Source organism: Chiloscyllium punctatum, chromosome 36, assembly GCF_047496795.1.
Source record: "Chiloscyllium punctatum isolate Juve2018m chromosome 36, sChiPun1.3, whole genome shotgun sequence".
Lineage (NCBI taxonomy): Eukaryota > Metazoa > Chordata > Chondrichthyes > Orectolobiformes > Hemiscylliidae > Chiloscyllium > Chiloscyllium punctatum.
In genome coordinates, this window is record NC_092774.1 from 25,106,201 (window position 1) to 25,129,819 (window position 23,619).

A 23,619-nucleotide genomic window follows, 5' to 3' on the forward strand; every position below is an offset into this window, starting at 1 on the left:
CCCACTTTCTGCAAATGGAAAGACAAGTCCCCCCCTGCCCTCTCGTATGTGTGTTCTGTAACTGCTTAATCATTTCTAGTGAATCCAGCCCACACCTCCCACTGCTGCCTGTAACCTTTACAATGCTGATGAAACAATGCAATACCTGCAGTACTGAAAATTGTAAGGCTTCTAACGATACCAGTTACTGATTCACTGCTCCTTCTGATGGACAGCGTTGGAAATACAATGTTGAAGGCTGAATGAAATGAGCAGTTTAAAACAAAAACCCACCTAACCCTTCACTCGGTTCTCCACTCAGCACACTGTACTTACTGCCAGTAAACCTGAAAGCACGTCATCCCCACAGTGCAATGAATTCCCACTTTCCACCAGAATTCCAGATGTGCTCCCTCACTCAGTTGCTGTCTCACAAATGAAAGATTTCATTGTAACTTCTGCTCCCAGTCAGGGCAAAACATCTTTGAAAACTACTCTGGAAGTCTAGTCTTCACAACCACACTTCTACTTTCACTGAAGACGATTAGAGTCATACAGCACAGAAACAGACCCTTCGGCCCAATCAATGGTGCCGACCAGATATCCTAAATTAATCCAGTCCCATTTGCCAGCATTTGGCCCATTTCCCTCAAAACTCTTCCTATTCATGAACCCATCCAGATGCCTTTTAATATGTTGTAATTGTACCAGCCTCCATCACTAACTTTGGCAGCTCATTCCACAGAGACATCACCATCTTTGTGAGGAAGTTTCCCCTCAGGTTATTTTTAAATCTTCCCACTCTCATCTCAAACCTATGCCCTATACTTTTGGACTCACATTTCCTTGGGAAAAGATCTTGGCGATGCATCCTATCCAAGCCCCTTATGAACTTCTATAAGGTCACCCTTCAGCCTCCAACACTCCAGGGAAAATAGACCCAGTCTCTTCAGCCTTTCCCTGGAGCTCAAACCTTCAAACTCTGGCAACAGCCTTGTAAATTCTTTCTGAACTCTTTCAAGTATCACAACATCTTTCCTGCAGCAGGGAGATCAGAACTATGCGTGGTATTCCAAAACATGGTCTAACTCAATGTACTGACCAATGGAGGAAAGCATACCAAACAGCTCCTTCATTATCTGATCTACTTGCGACTCCATTTTCAAGGAACTATGAACCTGCTCACCAAGGTCTTTTTGTTCTGCTTCACTCCCCAGGACCTTAGAATTGGGTGTATAAGTCCTGCCCTGATTTGCCTTACCAAAACGCAAAATCTCATACTCATCTAAATTAAACTCCATCTGCCACTCCTTGGCCCATCTGCCTATCTAATCAATTCTAATTTATCTCAAACTTTCTTTCCTCTCTCATTCCCAGAAAGCTGAAAATCTCCATCCCTCAGACTCTCCCCCATTCTCACTTTGCTGAACCTAATTCCTCTGTACCTCATCCTGAAGGGTCTGGTCCATGCTGATTAACAGGCCCACACTCAGGGGGGGCTATAATTGAAACCGACAGAATACTGAACAGCCAGGACAGAGTGGACATTGACAAGATGTCTCCATTGGTAGGAGAGACTAGAACATGAGGGCACAGCCTTCGAGTAAGGGGAAGACTTTTCAGAATGGAGATAAGAATTAATGTCTTCAGCCAGAGAATGCTGAATCTATAAAATTCATTGCCACAAGAGGCCAGGTCACCGAGTATATTTAAGACTGAGATAGATAGCTTCTTGAGTATCAAGGGAATCGAAGGTAATGGGGAGAAAGCAGGAGAATATTGTTGAGAAATTTATCAACCATGATTGAATGGCGGAGTAGACACGATGCGTTGAATGGCGTAATTTCTGTTCTCATGTCTTCTGGTCTCACACAGTGTGACAGAATTGGGAGCAGGGGTAGACCATTTGGTTTTTCGAGCCTGCACCAGCACTGAACAGATCATAACTGGATAGGAATACACTTACATCTGGGTGGATAGGTTGAGATGTTTTTCACTGGAGTCTAGGAGGTAGAGAGGTGACTTTATAGAGGATTAGAAGATCATGAGGGGTATAGATGAGGTGACCAGCAGGTATCCTTTCCCTAGGGTGGGGGTTTCAAGATGAGGGAGCAAATTTTGAAGGGGAGAGGAGAAAGATTTTAAAAAGATGAGGAGAACCTTATTTTTAAGAAAGTGGTTTGTGTGTGGAATCAATGTCCAGAGGAAGTGGTGGATGCAGGTCCAGTAACAATGTTTAAAAGACATTTTGATAAGTACATGAATAGGAAAGGTTCAGAGGGATATGGGACAATCACTGGCAAATGGACCAGTTTAATTTGAGAACATTGCATGGACTAGTTGGACTGAAGGGTCTGTTTCTGTGCTGTAGGATCCTGTAGCTTTTCTCTACTGGGGTCTGAAAACTATTTTCTTGAAGATCTAAGATGGCGGTTGTCTGAGTGGTCTGCTGTGTTGGGCTCTGTGCCATGTCCTATGGCAATGTGGACCTTTACCACCACCACCCCCCACCCCCCCAACCCCAACCCTCCTTCGGAGAAAAAAAAACTAATATTAACTTAGTGAACATCTGGAGCTGCTAAAATTGTGGTTTGACATCTTTAAGACCAGGATGAAAGCAAATGAAGGAAAGGGGCCAAAAGGAGTGCAGCAGGCAGGGCACTCCCCTACTGCATCGGGGGTGCCTGGAGCCATTGCTCAAACTCCAAGGGTGGCCCCTTTGGATTTAATGGGGCAGCAGCAGTTACCCTCGGAGTTCACCAAACTCCGAGAAAAGATTGAAGCAGCGGTGGAACCAATATCTGCCACGCTGGAAAAGCACGAGCAGGAAATTCAAATATTGGCCTGAAGAAAATAGGCAGCAGAGGAGAGGACCGTGGCGGAGGTCTCAGGAGGAAGGATCCAAACGCTGGAAGACCAGGTTCGGGTCCTTCAGGAGCAAGTGGACGCCCTGGAAAACAAAAGTAGGAGAAAAAGCTTACAGCTCGTGGGTCTTCCGGAACGTGAGGAAGGTGAAGACCTCATTGGAATCCTGGAGAAGTGGTTCCTGACGTTCTTGGGGCTGGAGTTGGAGTCGGGCCTATTGGGTTTGGAGCGGGCCCACCGGATTGCAATGTGCAGGTCAGTACCGGACCCACGCCCCTGCACGGTCCTTGTGTGACTCCTGCATTATAAAGAAAAACAGTTAGTGATTGAAACAGCAAGAAAACTGGGAAGAGATCCACAGGCTTTGTGCATTAAAGGCTCAAGAATAATATCTTTTCAGGACTTCTCAGGAGCCAGAATTATGAAGAGAAAGGGTTTTTGATGAAGTTAAGAGAAAATTAAGGGATCTGAACATTCAATGTTCCTTGAGGTCCCTGGCCGTGTTGCATTTTGCTCATGGGGGGACGGTATATCATTTTGATTCAGCAGAAAAGGTGAAGGACTTTGTGAATTCTCTGAATTCAAGGACTCAGGCCGGAATGGGGCCATCGATACGGACAATGGTACAGTTCTTTCTGCCCATTCTTTTCTTTTCTTTCTCTCTCCATTTGCTCAGTGGTTATCGGCTTCTCTGTACTGCCTTGATGTAAAACCGGAATTATTTAGTATATCGGTCAGTTGTGCATTATGTGAGGACTTTTGTTTTAACTGCTGTCCTTTTGGTTTGGTTTGGGGGTGGCTATACCTGTGGTTAAGATGTATGGAGAAGGGGTGTGAGTGTGTGGGGGGGGGGGGGGAGAGGGGGAAGAGGGGGAAGTGGGCATCCATTTTTAACTCTCAGAATGTAAATAACGTGTTTTTTTTTCATCTGTGAATTGCCTGGGGCTAGGGCACGGCCTCAGTTGGAAAGATCCAGAATATTAGCTATGGGCAAGGTGGGGTTGGGTGGTGGGGGATTTATGATAGGGTATTCTTCTCCTTTAGCTCTAAGAGTAGAGGAGTGGCTATACTGATAAGAAGGAACCTCCCTTTCCAGGTAATTGAGAAAATTAAGGACGAACTTGGACAGTTCATCATTCTTAAAGCTCAACTACATGGAGAAGAGTATGGTGTCCTGAATGTGTATCTCCTCCCCACCCCCATCCCCCCACATGTACCCTCTTACATTTCTAATTGATGCAGTTGCTAAATTAATGAGTCTTGGGGTGCACAGCACAATCATAGGAGGGGATTTTAATCTCCTCATAGATCCTGAGGTAGACAGGGTGACAAGGGGCCTGGCATGTATGACTGCACGATCTAAGCAGTAGGTGGACATGATTAGTTTGATTAGTTTCCCTACAGTGTGGAAACGGGCCCTTCGGCCCAATAAGTCCACAATGACCCTCCGAAGAGTAATCCATCCAGACCTATTTCCCTCTGACTAATGCACCTAACACCATGGGCAATTTAGCATGGCCAATTCACCTTACCTGTACATCATTGGACTGTGTGAGGAAACCAGAGCACCCGGAGGAAACCCGCGCAGACACTGGGAGAATGTGCAAACTCCACACACAGTCGTCCAAGGCCGGTATCGGACCTTGGTCCCTGGTGCTGTGAGGCAGAAGAGCTAACCACTGAGGCACCGTGCTGCCCCAGTGTGAGGAGTTGGGGTTAGTGGATGTGTGGAGGCACCTCCACCTGAATGGAAGAGACTTTACTTTCTGTTCCAACCAACACAAGTGCCACACACGAGTTGACATGTTTTTTTATACCATCAAATATTTTGGATAGAACACTGGCTTGTAAAATTGGGAATATAGCTGTCTCATACCACGTGCCAGTGTATTTAGATGGTAAAATCAAGGGTGGTGGAATGGATGCACGGCACTGGCGCACGGACCCATTCCTGTTAAGGAATGGCAAATTCGTTGAGTACATCAGAAGAAGGTTCAGGGTCTTTTGGGTTATCAACTCAAGGCCAATAATCTGGCAATACTGTGGGAGGCCACTATGGCATATTTATGAGGCCTAGTTATTGCGTATTAAACAACTAGAAGGAAGCAGAGGGAGGAGCAACAATAGATGCTGAGGAAGTATTTTATATTAGGACTTCACTGGTCAAGCTGCAGCTCTCAGGGTTGCTCTCAACTCATTGCACACACAGGTGGCAAAAAAGGGTCTCCTTTGCCAAACAAAGATTGTTTGAATTTGGAGAACCTGCCCCTCCCCAGTATAAAGGCGGAACAGGTTGAATGCACCAATGACGATACAGGAGGTGCAGGAAACAATAATGTATCTCCAGAGTGGCAACGCACCGGGGTCAGATGGCTTCCCAAGTGAATTCCATAAGGAATTCATAAATGCCACCTCTGAGGATGTATAGCTATTCAGATACACAGGTTTGTCTTCCGCCCTCTCTTAGGGAGGCTAATATCTCCTTCATTTTAAAGAAGGAGAAAGAGCCTGAAGAATGGTGCTTCATACAGACCCATTTCACTGTTGAATGTAGATTTTAAAATTCTACCCAAGATGCTGGCCCTGAGGTTGGAAAAGGTTTTGTCCTGTATTATCAAAGATGATCAGATGTGTTTTAAGGGCTGTAGCTCCTCCAACAATGTCAGGAGGGTACTGAACATAGTGCAGGTATGCCACAAAGATTGATCCTGGGTTCGGTGGTCTCCCTCGACGCAGAAAAGGCATTTGACCGGATAGAATGGCTGTACTTGTTTGGGGTCCCCAAGTATTTGGTCTGGGAGGAACCTTTGCTAGATGGGTGGTGGTGTTGTACAATGATCCTAAGGCAGCAGTCATTAGAAATGGCACTAAGTTAGATAACTTTCATATTGGGAGAGGTAGTTGACAGGGGTGTCCTTTCACCGCTGCTATTTACCTTGGCAATTGAGCCATTAGCTGAGGCTATCAGGAGGGATCCTGAAATAGTGGGGCCAGAGGTGGGAATGGGGGAGCATAAGATCACCCTATGTGCTGATGACATCCTTTTGTTCTTGGCCAATCTGGAGGAGTCAGTTTCTCAATTGATTCAAACAATTAATTTATTTGGCTGTTTTTCGTGCTACAGGATCAACTTTACAAAATCGGAAGCCATGCCGGTGGGGTGATTAGTGGAGGTGCCTGATCTGAAGGATGGAATGTAGTTCCTGTTTAGATGGTCGTCAAAAGGATTTTTGTATTTGAGAAGTTTTATTACACCTGCCTTCCACCAGCTGTATAAAGCTAAAGCTAACTATGGACAATTACTCGAGAGGATAAAGCAGGATTTGCAGCAGTGGGAGGGATTACCGTTATCATGGTTAGGCCGATTAGCCCTGAATAAAATGAATGTTCTTCCTCGCCTGTTGTACCCCTTGAGAATGGTCCCGTTGTTGCTACGCAGATGAGTATTATGGAGGTTGGCTAGGTTCTTTTATTTGGTGTCGCAGGCATACCCTAATTAAGTTTACCAAATTGCAGCTCTCGCAGGGTGAGGGAGTGGGGTGATCCTTCTGGACTTGGAGACATCAAATATGCACTTTGTTCCCATATCTGGGTGGTGGGGCATGAGGGTGATTCAGGGTCAATTTGGCTTGATGTTGAAGCCTCACAGTTGCGTTGTCACCTAATTATTTATGGATAAGATGAAATCCATGACCGAGCAGTGTAAGAGTCCAATCATTTTAAATACGGTGAAAGCCTGGAGGATAATGAGGCAAGATGAGGGCAATTGGCTTAAGACCTCACCGTTTACCCCATTGGTGGGAGCCGAAGGATTTAAACCTGGGGCAATGGACTCCGGCTTTAGGTCATGGGAGAATAAGGGAATCTCGTTTCTGGGAATTTTTTTCAAGGGGGAGGTCTTGATGTCATTTAGCCAGCTAAGTCAGAAATATGGATTGTACCTATTCCGGTACTTTCACATAAAAGATTATATTCGATGGTCCCAGCTCAGCTTTCCAGGTCAGACGTGGAGAAAAGAGTACTCGAGTGTGCTGGTGTTCTTTCAGTCAGTATTTTGTATTATTTACAAAAGGGACGTGCCTTAGGGGACGCGGAGGGAACCTGTAGGATGTGGAATAAGGAACTCTGACATGATACTTCATTGGAAGTATGGAAAAGAAATATGGGAAAATGTAAGGCAAATTTCAATACGTAACAAAGCACAGGCCATGAAATTGAAGATTTTACACAGTGCTCATATGGCGCTAGAGAGGCTAAGTTCAAGAGAGGAGTATCACCAGGTTGTCCCAAATGTAAAATTATTATAGGCACTCTCACACACTGCTAATGGTCATGTTTTAAGGTCCAGACTTACTGGAGTGGTACAGTAAGGGAGCCGAAGGACATTCTCGGGATTGAAGTTAAAGTGGATCTGGCATTTCTTTTTCTGGGGTTAGCAAATTTGCCCTCTCCTGGGGAAACATAGGGAGAGACTGTAGTATTCTTACCCACTATGCAAGGAAGAACATTTTAATGAAATCGACATTGGAAAAAACCCCAGGTCTTACGGGGTGGCGTTGGCTAGTGATGGAGCATCTCCCCCAAGACTACCACATGAATATGGTGCACCACAGAACAGGGCGGTTTTACAAGACGTGGCAACCCTTTCTAAATGATATGGGTGCAGACTTATCAGCAATATTGATTAGGGCCGTGGTATGCCATGGGAATCAGTTTGAGCATCAGTGGGGCTCTGGGAAGGGAGGCTGGGGAAAAAGAATATGGGCACAATAACTGGAGCTCCCAGGGATGGGAGCCTCAGTGGAGAGTAGTGAGTGAAATAGAATAAAATAATGTGATGTAATTTAATTTGAATTCAGGTTAAATTTTTTTAAAATTTGATTGTAGTTTAGTTTAAGCTAAGTAGGTACAGTTGTTCTGGTAGAATAGTAGTTAGTTCATTATTAATAGTATCGTGATATGACATTTTGTACTGCCTCTATCTTTCTGTATTTTGGTATTGTTCTTTTTTGTCTATAAATGTTTTGTAAAAGATTTGAAAAAGTTTCTAATAAAATATTAAACAAAAACATTTCCTTGCCTTCCCCCATAACTACTTTTAACATTCAAAAGTCAGATAAACTCAGCTTTGAATATATTCAATGACCCCCTAACTGCAGGAAGACATTCCCACCTCTGAACTCAATTCCTCTTGCTAATACACCACTTGCCTTGCTCATTGCTTGCTGCACCTGTCTGACAACTGGCATTGACTGGGATAGAAAGCCTGAGAAGAAGGTAGCTGAAGCACCTTTGTACGTCCACACATCATTCCTGATGAATGGTTTTTGCCCAAAACATTGACTGCCCTGCACCACGGATGCTGCCTGACTTGTTGTGCTTTTCCAGCGCCACATATTTCGACTCTGATCTCTAGCGTCTGCAGTTCTCACTTGTTCCACATCCCAATATATCACCATTTAAACAATGCATCTCATTTCTGTTTTTATTTCACAGGAAAGACTATAACTTCACACTGTGTAACTGCATTTGCCATGTGTTTGCCAATTAAGACACAGACCTGAACCAACTTTGCTGCAAGTCAAGAACTGAACTCCAGAATGAAAAAAATAAAATGGAAAAGGAGGGTGAGAAAAGAGCGTGTTGTACTCCCAGATGTTGAACAGAGGAAAGTTGCAGTCTGATGTGAAGCTCAATCTTCATTCAGAGAGAAAAGAACAGCAACTACAACTTCACAAACTCATAGCCCAACGTCCGCATTCAGAGAAGAAGGGGGATTTCAATGGCAGGAAGACCACACTCCTTCCGGTCTTCTGGCGCTTTTTATTGGTCCATCAAAAGAATGTCGTGTGATGTTTCCGATGTCAGGTAGGAGCATGCGCAGTATTTTGCTGACACCGGTGTACATGCGCAGTGCTTGCTGACACTGAGAAGCATGCGTAGTCTGTCCTGTGGAGGTGTTGGTGTAACCGACAGATTTTCAGTCCAAATGCTAATAGGGGGGAAAAAAAGACTGGTGCCACAAATTTGTTTTCCTGGGACTCAACATTTTATTGTTTTGAATTTTGTCTGGCTGCTCAATTTCGTATGTCTTTTCCCCAGGTTAGAGGAAGTCAAAAACTAGAGGGGCATCGGCTTAGGGTGAGAGGGGAAAGGTTTAAAAGGGACAAAAGGGATAAATTTTCACGTAGGGCGTGGTACGTGTATGGAATGAGCTGCCAGAGGCCGTGTGTCAAGGCTGGTACATTTACAACATGTAAAAGCCTTCGGGATGGGTTCTGGAAAGGTCTCTATATGAATAGGAAGGGTTGAGAGAGATATGAGCCAAATACTGGCAAACAGATCACTAGATTAATTTAGGATATGTGGTCGGTGTGGAGCAAAAGGTTTGTTTCTGTGCTCTGCAATTCTATGACTCTATTTCTACATATTCTGAACCAATTTCACAAGACTAGGAATAGGTCATTCCTCCCTCACAGCCTGTTCTCAACTGTGGCTTAACTGCAAGTTTCAGAAAGATGTCTGCAGTTTTTTTTTAAGCAATTGAATATGCTTTCAGACTTTATTGACGTTTCTAAATACATCATTTTAGCTATTCTCAATGTCTTAAAGATCAGCCGCTTTGCTGGTTCAGTGGTTAGCGCTGCTGCCTCACACTGCAAGGGCCCGGATTCGATCCCACTGTCTGGCGACTGTTGGTGTGGGATTTGCACATTCCTTTGCCCTCCTCTCAGTGCTCCAGTTTCCGCCCATGGTCGCAAAGATGGGCAGGTTAGAGTGGATTGGCCGTGCTAAATTGCCCAACAGTGTGCAGAGATAGGTTATGGGGTGGGATGCTTTTCGGAGGGTCAGTGTGGACTCGATGGGCCTAATGGCCTGCTCCCACACTGTAGGGATTCTATGATTACAAGAGTTGTCAAAACAGCAATTTTAATTGGTGAAGTATCAGACCAGGAGCCAATCTTTAAGCAGTTTTCCATTCATTCACAGAGTGAAATTTTAGAATTGTATCACTCTGAGCTCTACTCCCACCTCAATGCCAATAAATGTCTTTTTATCTGTCCTCAAACAATCATACAATCAATCTGTCCCTCCTTAACCTTGATTTTTTTTTAAAGTTAGCATATTTCTTCCTTTAGATAAACCTTATCAATCAAAACACAAAACAATGTTTCAAACCTAATTAAAGATTTTTTAAGTTCTATACGAATCTTCTGGGATCCCCAGTAATCACCCCATATGAGCTGTTACCTTCATCAAATAATCTGACAATTATTGACTGCTGTCAACCTCTTCCGTCCCAGAAAATTTCCTTTCTCTGCAAAGTTTGGTTCATGTTGGCAAGTTCAATTCTCCTCCATTTCCCAGGAACACACTTTACGACGTTTTACATTCTCAGTATCTGTTTAACGTTCGGTGGGAAAACTGTTTTCAGTCTCAGTTATACAGTATTCCTCCAAAATGTTTTTCAGGAATGCACTCCTCCCACAAGAGCTGGTGGTTCCACAGTTAAAATGCTATTAACAGCTTGCTTGGTTGTCTTTGCTGTTTCCCCTCTAACTGTTGAAAATGTCTGGTTTTATACCCCAAAACATCAGATCATTTCATTGGTTTGGTGTCATTCCAAACTGTAAAATTCAAGTTCGATAGGAGTTTGATATCAGGGGCATACTTTAAACTGATTGGCCGAATTGGAATCTGTTTTTGTTCCATGGCAACACAACTCCAGCTATTTGTTTCAACCAAACGTTACAGTTTTAAATTATTCAGCACGCTTTGTGCTTTCAGTCAGTCCTTGCTCGTTTCCTCTCTGTCAAAACGTACACTACACACCTACACCTTCACTACACCATCCAAATGTTTTTTTTAAATATTGTAACTATACCTGCGTCTATCACTTCTGGAAGTTCATTCACTCACAAACTAATGTCTCTGTAAAAACGTTATCCCTCATGTTCCTTTTAAAATCTCTCTCCTCTCACCTTAAAAAAAGTCCCCTAGTTTTTAATTCTCCTTCACTAAGGAACAGACATTTGCTAATCACTTTACCTACAACCTTCATGATTTTGTAAATTTCTACAAGGTCACCCTCAACCTCCTACGCTCCAGTGAAAAAGGTCCAAGCCCCTCCTTATAACCTGAACCCTTCAGTCCTGGCAACATCCTGGGAAAGCTTTTCCACACCCTCTCCAATAGTATTCTTCCTATAACAGGGTGACCAGGACTGTACTCAGTACACTAAAAGTGGCCTCATCAACATCCTGTACAACCTCAACATGACGTTCCAACTCCAACACTGAATGGTGTGAAAAATGAAAGCAAGTGTGCTAAACACCACCTTAACTACCCTGTCTACCGGTGATGAAACTTTCAAAGAACTATGTACCTGAAACTTCCCCTCCACTCCCCCCCCCCCCAAATAAAAGGTCTCTCTGTTCTACAACAAGACCCAGGGCCCTACCATTTACTGTACAAGTCTTGCCCTTGTTTGTTTTACCAAAATGCCACCCCTCGCTTTTATCCACACGCTCTCTCTCAGGTACACACACAAATGCAGCCTTTCACAGGCTTACACTCCATCACACTTACCCTTTACCAAGTTAAAAATCACACAACACCAGGTTATAGTCCAACAGGTTTAATTGGAAGCATTAGCGGTCGGAGCACCGCTCCTTCATCAGGTGGTTGTGGAGGACACAATTATAAGACGCAGAATTTAGAACAAAAGTTTACAGTGTGACAAAGCTGAAATTATACATTGAAAAATACCTTGATTGTTTGTTGACTCTTTCATCTGTTCGAATACCATGATAGTTTCACTTTTCTCAAATGTAAATCGCAAAACTTATTAAAATTTACATAAGTTACATTTTCAGGTTAACTGTAACAATTGATGTTAGCTAACACCAATTGTTACAGTTAACCTGAGAACATTTAAGAGGCATTTGCATGGGTATATGAACAGGAAGGGTTTGGAAGGATATGGGCAGGGTGCTGACAGGTGGGAGTGGATTGGGTTGGGACATCTGGTCAGCATGGACAGGTTGGACCGTAGGGTCTGTTTCCATGCTGTACATCTCTATGACTCTATTTACATATGAAAGAAGTGAAAATATCATGGTTTATGAACAGATGAAAGACTCAACAAACAATCAAGGTATTTTTCTATGTACAATTTCAGTTACATCACACTGTAAATTTTTGCTATAAATTCTGTGCCTTACAGTTGTGTCCTCCATAACCACCTGATGATGGAACAGTGCTCCAAAAGCTAGTGCTTCCAATTAAACCTATTGGACTATAACCTGGTGTTGTGTGATTTTTAACCTTGTACACCCCAGTCCAACACCGGCATCTCCAAATCATGACACTTTACCAAGCATACAAACACGCACTCTCTTATGCACACACAAGTCTATGGGGTGAATTTGGATTTTCAGAATTATATTTGCAGATACATTCAGTTTTCCTCAAAAAGTGTGCAATCTGCAGGCAGTGAAGCCATGTCATATTTTATAAATCCCTACTTTGAAAATACAACCAGTCTATTTCAAGATTGGGATACAGACAGACTCAAACCTCACATCTTTAATGCATTGACTGAGCTGAGATGTCACCTCTTTTTATAAAACCTGAAATTATCTGGAGAATGTACCTTAAAAGTAGTTCTGGGATTTACATATTAATGAACAGAAACTAAAACTGGCCTCATCAACATCCTGTACAACCTCAACATGACGTCCCAACTCCAACACTCAATGGTGTGAAAAATGAAAGCAAGTGTGCTAAACACCGTCCCTGAACCATCCAGACTGACGTAGATTCTAGGAGCAGGGCTTGTCTCTCATGGATGAGAAGGAGTGTATGAAACCATAGAGAAAGCTGGGACCCACTGGAATTGTATCCCTTCCTCAGTCTCTCTGTGTTTTTCCTTAACTTCTGTTTTTCTGACACTTCACCTTTTCTCGCTCACTCTGTGTCTCTCTTTCTTCTTGTCTTCCACTCCCATCCGTCTGTCCTATGGGTTCAGGACCATAATTGTTTGAAGTTTGCGTCACCTACTGACCCTGATCACTCCCTGGACGAAAACGTTCTTCCTAATGTCACTTTTACTTCTTTTCCTCGTGATTTTAAAACTCTGCTGAATCGTTGTCGATCCTTTCAGGCGTGGGAGCATTTGCACTCCATTATTCCTGTGTCTAGACGCTCATGACTTGAAAAACGTCAATCAGGCCAGCTTTCAACCTCCTGTTCTCCAAGGAGAACTGTCCCATCTTTCCAATGTACCTGCATTGCTGACAATCCTCATACACGGCACCATTAACGTCAACCAGTTCAGCGCTGTCTGCAATCACTTCACTTCCCCGCTTCCTGAAATTTCACGCTCACAATTGAGCAATAATGCAGCTGGAGGATTCATTCAGAGTCGGACTGCGCGGGCGAACTATGTGCAATGATTGTTTTGACTTTGAGCAAGTGTTTCCTTTTATCCTGTTCGCTGGAATGGGAGCTCGACCTCATCCCTACTTCAGACAGCACAATCTCGTTTAATAAATGTGCTTTTTGAGAAAATCACCCCGGCGTTTCTGCACAAGGCAACTTAAGAAATGAGGGCTCGTCGGGGATTCGAACCCGGGATCGCTCGCAAATCCACCCAACTGAAGGCCCGAAGCGAGAATCATACCACTAGACCATCGAGCCACAGGCCCAGCAAGGCGCGAGCTACCCTGACCCCGGACGCTCCAAAGTGCCCTCCCCTGAAGCAGCTGAGACTTGCTCAGTGTGAAATACGTTTGAGTTGCTCCAAGAATCGCAAGCAGCAAAGACATTCCACAACATTTGCTTCTCATTCCGTCTCCCTGCGCCCAGGACACTGCTGTTTGTCCCGTTCCCAGTAACTGGACTCTCTCCACTGGCGGATAATTAACCCATTTTGTTTCTACTTGCAAACTGTTCTGGGGAGTGAAGAGCCCATTCGCTTTTCTGCTCTCTCGCAATCATTTGGGATGGGAGACGTCAGTTACACTAATGCGTAGGAAATTGGCAAGTTTTAACTACATTACAAACGTCTGTAATCAACGAGACAGAAAGATGCTGTGTTGGTGGGACACAGAGAAATGGACACCGGAAACTGTTCCATCAGGTAGAGTCATATGAGTACATTTGTGTGCAGCCTGCTCGGTGTTCAGAATTCGTCTTCACACAGCAATCCTGCAGAAAGACTTTTCTAACACAGGCGTCTGTTTCTTTGCTGCGAACGGGCAGCAGTGAACACCTGAGCCCCAACTGTCCCAGATGAAGTTAAAAATGAGCCATTGTTTCTCCCTCAGCCGCTCTGTCCCAGAGACAGGGAGAGGGACGGCATCAACGCGTGACGTCATTCCGCCGCAGCCTGAAGCCGTTCAGTCCGTCATTTCCATGTGACTCTCTGTCACTTGTATCTCTCCGAGATGATTCCCAATCGGTGATATGTGTCCTCATCATGGGAACTGGGTCTGTGTGGTGATGCTGCTTTCGAAATGCTGATCGTCCTGTCATTCCTGTCTGAACCGGAGTGGGGAATTATTGCAGGGAATGAATACGACCGCAAATAATGTGGCTTTGTGGCTCAGTGGTTAACCCTGCTGTCTCATAACGGGACCTGAATTCGATCCTACCCTTGTGCGACTTGTTTGTGTGGAGTTTGTTCAATCTCCCCGTGTCTGCGTGGGTTTCCTGCGGTGCTCCGGTTTCCTTCCACAGTCGAAAGATGTGCAGGTTAGGTGGACTGACCATGCTAAACTGCCCCATAGTGCCCAGAGGTCGGTAGGTTGGGCGCATCAGTCAGAAGTAAATGTCGGGTCTGGGCGGGTTACTCTTCGGAGGGTTGATACGGACTTGTTGAGCAGGAGGGCCTGTTTCCACACTGCAGGGATTCGAATTCGAATTGTTTCAACTTCAGCTCATTCCCTTTTAAGAGAAGAGGTGTTAGGATTCAGTTCAGAGCAGACCGGCGGGAAACAACTCAAATCTCCACAAGCACTTTCCCTCAGTTGTGTGAATTGGGCCAGTGTTTCGTGACATATTCAGCTCACACTGAATCACAACATGTGTCACAGCGTAGACGGAGGCCATGCGGCCCACCTTCGCTCAGCTGGTTCTACCCCATAAGTAAACGTGTGACTCAATTCGTATAATTCTCTTGCCTTTTCCGTGTAAATCTGTACATCTGAACGTGACCACCGAATTCCCTTTCGGGTCCATTGAATCTTCCTCTTTGTCAATGTCAGACAGGGACTTACTGACCCTAACCACTCCCTGTACGAAAACGTTCTTCCTAATGTCACTTTTACTTCTTTCCCACCTGACATTTAAACTCTGCCGAATCGTTGTGGATCCTTTGTAGCGTGGGAGCATTTTCACAACATTATTTCCTTTGTCTCGGCCTCTCATGATTTGCAAGGCCTCTGTTCTCCGTGGAGGGCAGTCCCAATTTTCCCATCTCGCTTCATTGCTGACATTCCTCATGCACCGGATCTCTGGCAAGTCGGAAAAGTAGAAGAGTCAAAGCGAGATTCATACCCCTAGACCAACGAGCTAGAAACCAGGCGCACCCCATCGCCCGTACGCACCCCACCTCTTGAACTAGCTGAGACTTGCTCAGTGTGAAATACATTTGACATTGCTCTAAGAATTGCAAGCGGCAAAGAGTTTCCATAACAGCTGCTTCTCATTGTCCAAGTGTTTTGGGAAGCAGATGAGAAGGCGAAGTGCAGAACAGAGCGCCGCTATACGGGAAAGCTGCGAAAGAGGATATTGAGTGTTTAGGAGAGATGGTTTCCCTTCTGGTTTATGCTCCGATCACGCACCCGCAGACATATCGCCGATGCGCAAACATAAACTCTGTCTAAATTCCCACATTCTGTTTTGTCGAACTGTGATTTCGCTCAAAAGCACTAAGTTTCAACACTCTCAAAAATCAAACTTTAACAAAGTGCTCATAGATATACTTTGCGAACACCTGGAAAAATTCTTCTGAACGTACCTGGGGAATTTCGGTTTGAGGGCTCTTGAACTTTAAGTAGAAGGAAGGGAAGTTTGCCTCGAGGCTGCATAATGTGGAGATGTGTTCCCCATGTTAACTGGTAGTGATTGACCATCCCAGTGCTTCCCGATGCAGGGTTGCCCTGACCCACAGGGAGGTTTCTTTGATAAACTGTCCCGGGGGCTTCTAGTCGAGCCCCCGGTGATGGCCTGCAGCTGCTGTGACACAATAATGATGCTGGCCCAGGAACATGAATATGAATTAGTTCGTGAGTCACGTGGGACTGAATTATTCTTTGGAAAGTTCTTTCAACTTCACGGATGTAAATATGAGAGGAGGGTAATGGGCAGGGCTTACACATTGGGTCCACTCTTTCTTCACTCTCAACACCCCACACCCACCTCCCATTGTCCCAAGGCACTTTCCCCTGTAACCGCCGAATGTGTAACACCTGCCCATTTACCTGCTCCCTCCTGAATATCCAGGGGCTCGAACATACCTTCCAGGTGAAGCAGCACTTTACCTGCACATTTGCCACAACCTAGTCGACTGCATTCGTTGCTCACAGTGTGGTTTCCCCAAAGTAGCATGAATCATAAACTGGGTGACTGCTTCGCAGAATATCTCGGTTCTGTCCGCAAAAAAAGGCTCTGAGCTTCTGGTTGCCCGCCACTTTAACACACCACCCTGTTCCCTGGCCAACATCTCTGTATCAGGCATGCAGCAGTGTTCCAGCAAAGCTCATCTCCAGATGGAAGAACAAAGCCTCATTTTCCACTTGAAGACCCTACAGCACCCCCGGTCTTCAATATTGAGTTCCATGTCTTTAGGGCCTGAAATCCGCCATGTCCTATTCTCTCCTATTCACGTAATGTCGTCTTTTGCAGCTTTCCAGTCTAAGGGCGCACTGTTCTGTACCTCGCCTTCTCATTTCCTTCCCAAAAAACTAACATGAATATTTCACATTGTTATACTGGCCCAATGTGCACAGTTGAGATGACACACTCGTGGAGGTCTGCATGGTCTTCTCCTGTTCTCTGTTGAGGAGGGAAATGCTTGTCACTGGTCACTCAGGTGTCAGAGAAAAGTTTCGAAACAAAAAGGTTAAATTTTCTGCCATTGGAGAGGGTCCGGTTCCTGGACACGGGACAAACGACAGCAGCGAAACAGAATGAGAAGCACCTATTCTGGAAATTGTTTGCCTGACCCCATGAAAAGCAGACAACTTCGCAGTTGGAGGGAGAGCAGCAAATACACCACCCCTGTGCGGGGTTGAATCACCAACCTCCCGGTAAACTGCTGAACGCACAGCCCAACGGTGCGATAGAGAAATGTGACTTCGCCGGCTGCACCATCGCGAAGGGTAGGATATTAGTGAATTCATAATTCAGCCGCACCGCCGAGAATTACATTTGTCGTCGAAAAGTCTTACTTTTCCATAATAAAGCCTGGGACATTCATTGTGTAGAGATGAGATCGAATTGAACTACACACATTGATGAGAGATACAGCGGGTGGGAAGGATCCATTCCCATGCGTAGAGAGATTAATAATCAGGGCCGAAAATAAGGAGCGACTTCAAGAAATTGGGGGTTCATTCAGCAAAGCTAATGTAGAACTGTGATGAAAGTGTGATGAAAATTGTGATGAAAGTCTCTCGAGTTATTTTGATGAGAAGTGTTGATGATGCGAATACAATCGATAGGATGAACGTAGATTGGTAAATGTATTTGGTGACAGTTCTATTCTAGCCCTGTGAGCGAAATCTGGATCTGAAGGAGTACAAGGGACATCAACAACATCGATCTGAAATTGGACACGTGACAAGAAACAGAGCCACCATTGACAGTTGGCTTTTGAACTGGAGAAGGTTTCTCGTGAAATTAACTATACAAGGTCAAAATAATTTAGGTAAAACACGGAAACGCTATCCTCATTAGCAGACAGTGAAAGGATGACAAGACACAAATTAAACATTTTCGACAAGTGATACAGGGGACTGGGAAGATAAGTATTATAAACTGTGAACAGCAAAGTTCTGGAGAACAACACTTACATTCAAAGACCGAAAACATCCAGGTCCTGATTAATCAGATTGCATTGTGGCGCTTTTCTGGAAAACATCCACTTGCAATGTCCTACAAAAGAGTGACAAAACCCATCCCTGTCAGCCCAGGATAGAAAATCCGAAGGGATGAACGTTTGCTGATTTTCTGAAGATTCACAGAGCTTAGACTGGGTTTTGGTGATTGTTTCTTTTCCACTCCCAGGAGCCGCAGTGGTTGAGGCGTTGAGTTGGGGAGAATCAAATGTGCCCGTGAGCAGCATGTGGGGCTATTTCAGCTTCCCCTCATCTGACTGCGCTGTGAGTTGACTCGGATGTTCTCAGGGACATTTACTGACGCGAGACAGTGAAAGGATTCTCATTCCCGCAGATCGGGAATTCAAACCGTATGCCGGCTTCAGGACAATGAGAAAGATTAATTGGGGTGTGTGAAGAAGCTGTGAGCTGCATTTCAAACAGGTAGGTGGAGTCAGATGCATCATCCATTGCGCCCCGGCCCTGTGCGTTTCTCACGCCACCATGCTGCAGAGTTCTGACGCCAACACGGACATGCGCAGCAATGGGAACATTCACAATGTGAACAACCAAAGATAATCACTGTCACTGATTCCCTTCCACAGGCCCAACTTTGTGAAGCAGTATCTTTCACTGGCAAATAAAACACCCTTGTCCTCAGGTGCCTGCTTCATTTCGATCACGATTTCAAGCCCCTCACTCTTCTAGTCTCATTTCCAAACACTTTGCTCATAGCCTCAAAAGAAGCTCTGCAGGTATCTGCTTGTTCCACCCGAACAGGCAGTGGGTTGCAGATTCCCACCAGTCCCAATTTGAGTGAAATATTTTTTCCCCTCCACTGATTTGAATCTTAAAGAAGAAGCCGGGGAGCAAGCTCCCTTTCTTTTCGACGACATTTCTCATTTTGTACTCGGCAGGGTTCACACCTGCGAGGGGAAACCGCAATGGATTTCATGTACATCGCATTAACCACTCGGCCCACGAATACAGAACCACACTGACAGCTTGACTTCCCAGGTCTGTCTGCCTGTGGAGCTGAGAAAGAGTGAATCATCGCAGAGTTTGTTTGAATCCAATCACTTCACAGTGATTCGAAAGGGTTAAATATTGGCACATGGTGTTTGCAGATATTTCGGTGTTTCACCCGAAAAGATGAAATGAACTTTCAGTTAGAAATTGCAGGAGGAACTCAGCAGGTCAGGCAACATCTGTGGAAAGAGAATCAGAGGCAACATTTCAAAATTCTGTTTTCACCGACAGGTCCTGTCAAAACTGCCGAGTTTCTCTTTTGGTCTGGTCTTCTCGGCATACGCAGTCCCTTACGTGAGACATTAATTCAATTCCGAAACCCCTTTATGGAGAAGAATTCCGCTTGGGGAACATTTTCCTGACCCCATTAAAAGTGCAAACCTTCGAAGCCAAAGAAGGGCAACGAACACACCGCCCCTGGGTGGGCTCGAACCACCAACCTTTCGGTTAACAGCTGAACGCGCTGACCAATTGCACCACAGAGACAGGCGCGGCCGGGAGCTGTACCATCGCTTAGTGATTTTATAATTCAGCCTCCCCGCCGAGAATTACAATTGTCGTCTATCAGTTTTACTTTTCCATAATCAAGCCTGGGAGATGTGTTGTGGAGATACCGGGGACAGTCTGCAGACACATCCATGTCACGAGGAACTAGCTTTCTTACTCCGGGGCCGGCGCCCTTCCAGCCTTTCAGTGTTTTGCCTGTTCCCGAGTTCTCTCCTTGGCTCGCAGGGGAGAAGGGGTTTGAATTCCTGATGTGCAGGAACGACAATTCTTTCAATGTCTCAGATCAGTTCATGTGCCGAGAACATCAGAGTCAACCTCCCGGCCTCTTCAATAAGGGGACGGTGTCTGGACTGTCTCTGCTCAATCGGACCGGTCATCTTTCATTCTCCTCTAAATCCGCTTCCCAAAGTGTTTCTAAAGATTCACAAAGCTGGAGACTGGGATTTCTGTTTTGCTTCATGAACATTTGAACATTTTTCCATTTCCTAACTGACAATATTTGCCCAAATCTCTTCCAATTGTACGCCTTGCCTCATGTCCAGGGATGAGGAATTTCCATTTTGGGGAGACATTCCCAAGGTGGGGCATGTTCGCTTTGGAGCAAAGAAGGATAACTGGAGATTTCCTGGGGCTGTTGGTCATGATGGGAGAAGAAGCGGTGGGAATGGGCAGTTTAATGATCAGAAGAACCAATTGCCACTGACCAGAGTCAGTTACCAGAGGACAGGGATTGAAGTTCTTGAATGAAAAGCAGCACTTGTGCCTAATAAACACAGAGAATACTGCAGAAAGCCAACGGGTCGAGCAGCATCTGTGGAAAGGGAAACAGAGCTGACGTGAGTCTGGTACGTTGTTTGTTCAGAACCCGAGTTTCCTGCATGGCAATCAATTCCCAGACATGAGAAAACGGGTCTTTATTGAGACGGGTTTTGTGAAGTTTGAGCGATAATGCAACCAACAGGAAGTTATTTAAAATCGCCAGCGAAGAAAGCATAGCCAGCAGGTTACCACCCTGGGCGGGGAGCCCCAAAAGATCTCTACGCCAACACCTTAAGTGTGCGGCCACAACTATACGCCCAAAGTTGTGGTCTAAACTTTCTCATGGAATAGTTCTAACAGGAAAGGTGAGTATTGGGATTGTCCTGTCCGCGCCATAGTCCCAACGGTTCCTGTTCCCCTGGATTTGATCAGGACAGAGGAGGCTGATGGGAGATCGAATTGAACTACACACATTGATGAGAGATAGAGCGGCTGGGAAGGATCCATTCCCATGTGAAGAGAGATTAATAATCAGGGCCGAAAATAAGGAGCCACTTCAAGAAATTTGGGGTTCATTCAGCAAAGCTAATGTATGACTGTTCACAGAAAATTGTGATGAAAGTCTCTCGAGTTATTTTGATGAGAAGTTTTGATGATGCTCATACAATCGATAGGATGAACGTAGACTGGTAAATGTATTTGGTGACAGTTCTGTTCTAGCCCTGTGAGCGAAACCTGGATCTGAAGGAGTAGAAGGGACATTAACAACATCGATCTGAAATTGGACACGTGACAAGAAACAGAGCCATCATGAACAGTTGGCTTTTGAACTGGAGAAGGTTTCTCGTGAAATTCGCTTGAGGCTTGAGGTATGCAAGGTCAAGATAATTTAGGTAAAACACGGAAACGCTATCCTCATTAGCAGACAGTGAAAGGATTACAAGACACAAATTAAACATTTTCGACAAGTGATACAGGGGACTGGGAAGATAAGTATTATAAACTGTGAACAGCAAAGTTCTGGAGCACAACACTTACATTCAAAGACCGAAAACATCCAGGTCCTGATTAATCAGATTGCATTGTGGTGCTTTTTTGCAAAACATCCACTTGCAAAGTCCTACAAAAGAGTAACAAAACCCATCCCTGTCAGCCCAGGATAGAAAATCCGAAGGGATGAACGTTTGCTGATTTTCTGAAGATTCACAGAGCTTAGACTGGGTTTTGGTGATTGTTTCTTTTCCACTCCCAGGAGCCGCAGTGGTTGAGGCGTTGAGTTGGGGAGAATAAAATGTGCCCGTGAGCAGCATGTGGGGCTATTTCAGCTTCCCCTCATCTGACTGCGCTGTGAGTTGACTCAGATGTTCTCAGGGACATTTACTGACGCGAGACAGTGAAAGGATTCTCATTCCCGCAGATCGGGAATTCAAACCGTATGCCGGCTTCAGGACGATGAGAAAGATTAATTGGGGTGTGTGAAGAAGCTGTGAGCTGCATTTCAAACAGGTCAGTGGAGTCAGATTCATCATCCATTGTGCCCCGGGCCTGTGCGTATCTCACGCCACCATGCTGCAGAGTTCTGACGTTAACACGGACATGCGCAGCAATGGGTTCATTCACAAGGTGAACAACCAAAGATAATCACCGTCACTGATTCCCTTCCACAGGCCCAACTTTGTGAAGCAGTATCTTTCACTGGCAAAGGAAACACCCTTGTCCTCAGGTGCCTGCTTCATTTCGATCACGATTTCAAGCCCCTCACTCTTCTAGTCTCATTTCCAAACACTTTGCTCATAGCCTCAAAAGAAGCTCTGCAGGTATCTGCTTGTTCCACCCGAACAGGCAGTGGGTTGCAGATTCCCACCAGTCCCAATTTGAGTGAAATATTTTTCCCCCTCCACTGATTTGAATCTTAAAGAAGAAGCCGGGGAGCAAGCTCCCTTTCTTTTCGACGACATTTCTCATTTTGTACTCGGCAGGGTTCACACCTGCGTGGGGAAACCGCAATGGATTTCATGTACATCGCATTAACCACTCGGCCCACGAATACAGAACCACACTGACAGCTTGACTTCCCAGGTCTGTCTGCCTATGGAGCTGAGAAAGAGTGAATCATCGCAGAGTTTGTTTGAATCCAATCACTTCACAGTGATTCGAAAGGGTTAAATATCTGCACATGGTGTTTGCAGATATTTAGGTGTTTCACCCCAAAAGATGAAATGAACTTTCAGTTAGAAATTGCAGGAGGAACTCAGCAGGTCAGGCAACATCTGTGGAAAGAGAATCAGAGGCAACATTTCAAAATTCTGTTTTCACCGACAGGTACTGTCAAACCTGTCGAGTTTCTCATTTGGTCGGGTCTCCTCAGCATACGCAGTCCCTTACGTGAGACATTAATTCAATTCCGAAACCCCTTTCTGGAGAAGAATTCCGCTTGGGGAACATTTTCCTGACCCCATTAAAAGCGCACAGCTTCGAAGCCAAAGAAGGGCAACGAATACACCGCCCCTGGGTGGGTTCGAACCACCAACCTTTCGGTTAACAGCCGAACGCGCTGACCAATGGCGCCACAGAGACAGGCGCTGTTCAGGGCTGCACCATCGCTTCGTGAATTTATAATTCAGCCTCCCCGCCGAGAATTACAATTGTCGTCTATCAGTTTTACTTTTCCATAATCAAGCCTGGGAGATCTCTTGTGGAGATACCGGGGACAGTCTGCAGACACATCCATGTCACGAGGAACTAGCTTTCTTACTCCGGGGCCGTCGCCCTTCCAGCCTTTCAGTGTTTTGCCTGTTCCCGAGTTCTCTCCTTGGCTCGCAGGGGAGAAGGGGTTTGAATTCCTGATGTGCAGGAACGACAATTCTTTCAATGTCTCAGATCAGTTCATGTGCCGAGAACATCAGAGTCAACCTCCCGGCCTCTTCAACAAGGGGACGGTGTCTGGACTGTCTCTGCTCAATCGGACCGGTCATCTTTCATTCTCCTCTAAATCCGCTTCCCAAAGTGTTTCTAAAGGTTCACAAAGCTGGAGACTGGGATTTCTGTTTTGCTTCATGAACATTTGAACATTTTTCCATTTCCTAACTGACAATATTTTGCCCAAATCTCTTCCAATTGTACGCCTTGCCTCATGTCCTGGGATGAGGAATTTCCATTTTGGGGAGACATTCCCAAGGTGGGGCATGTTCGCTTTGGAGCAAAGAAGGATAACTGGAGATTTCCTGGGGCTGTTGGTCATGATGGGAGAAGAAGCGGTGGGAATGGGCAGTTTAATGATCAGAAGAACCAATTGCCACTGACCAGAGTCAGTTACCAGAGGACAGGGATTGAAGTTCTTGAATGAAAAGCAGCACTTGTGCCTAATAAACACAGA

The 23,619-nt window shown here is 45.2% G+C and overlaps 1 protein-coding gene, 1 non-coding gene and 1 pseudogene across 2 annotated transcripts in view; 1 reads left to right on the top strand and 2 right to left on the bottom strand.

Annotated features, from left to right (window-relative positions):
* The window catches only part of LOC140460045 (uncharacterized), a 911,064-nt gene that overhangs the window by 466,154 nt on the left and 421,291 nt on the right, over positions 1–23,619 (top strand). The window lies entirely within an intron of this gene.
* Positions 2,867–23,619, bottom strand: part of LOC140460044 (uncharacterized) — a 44,720-nt pseudogene continuing 23,967 nt past the window's right edge.
* trnan-guu (transfer RNA asparagine (anticodon GUU)) lies at positions 22,747–22,820 on the bottom strand. Its single transcript has one exon. It is a non-coding gene; the product is annotated as a tRNA-Asn (tRNA).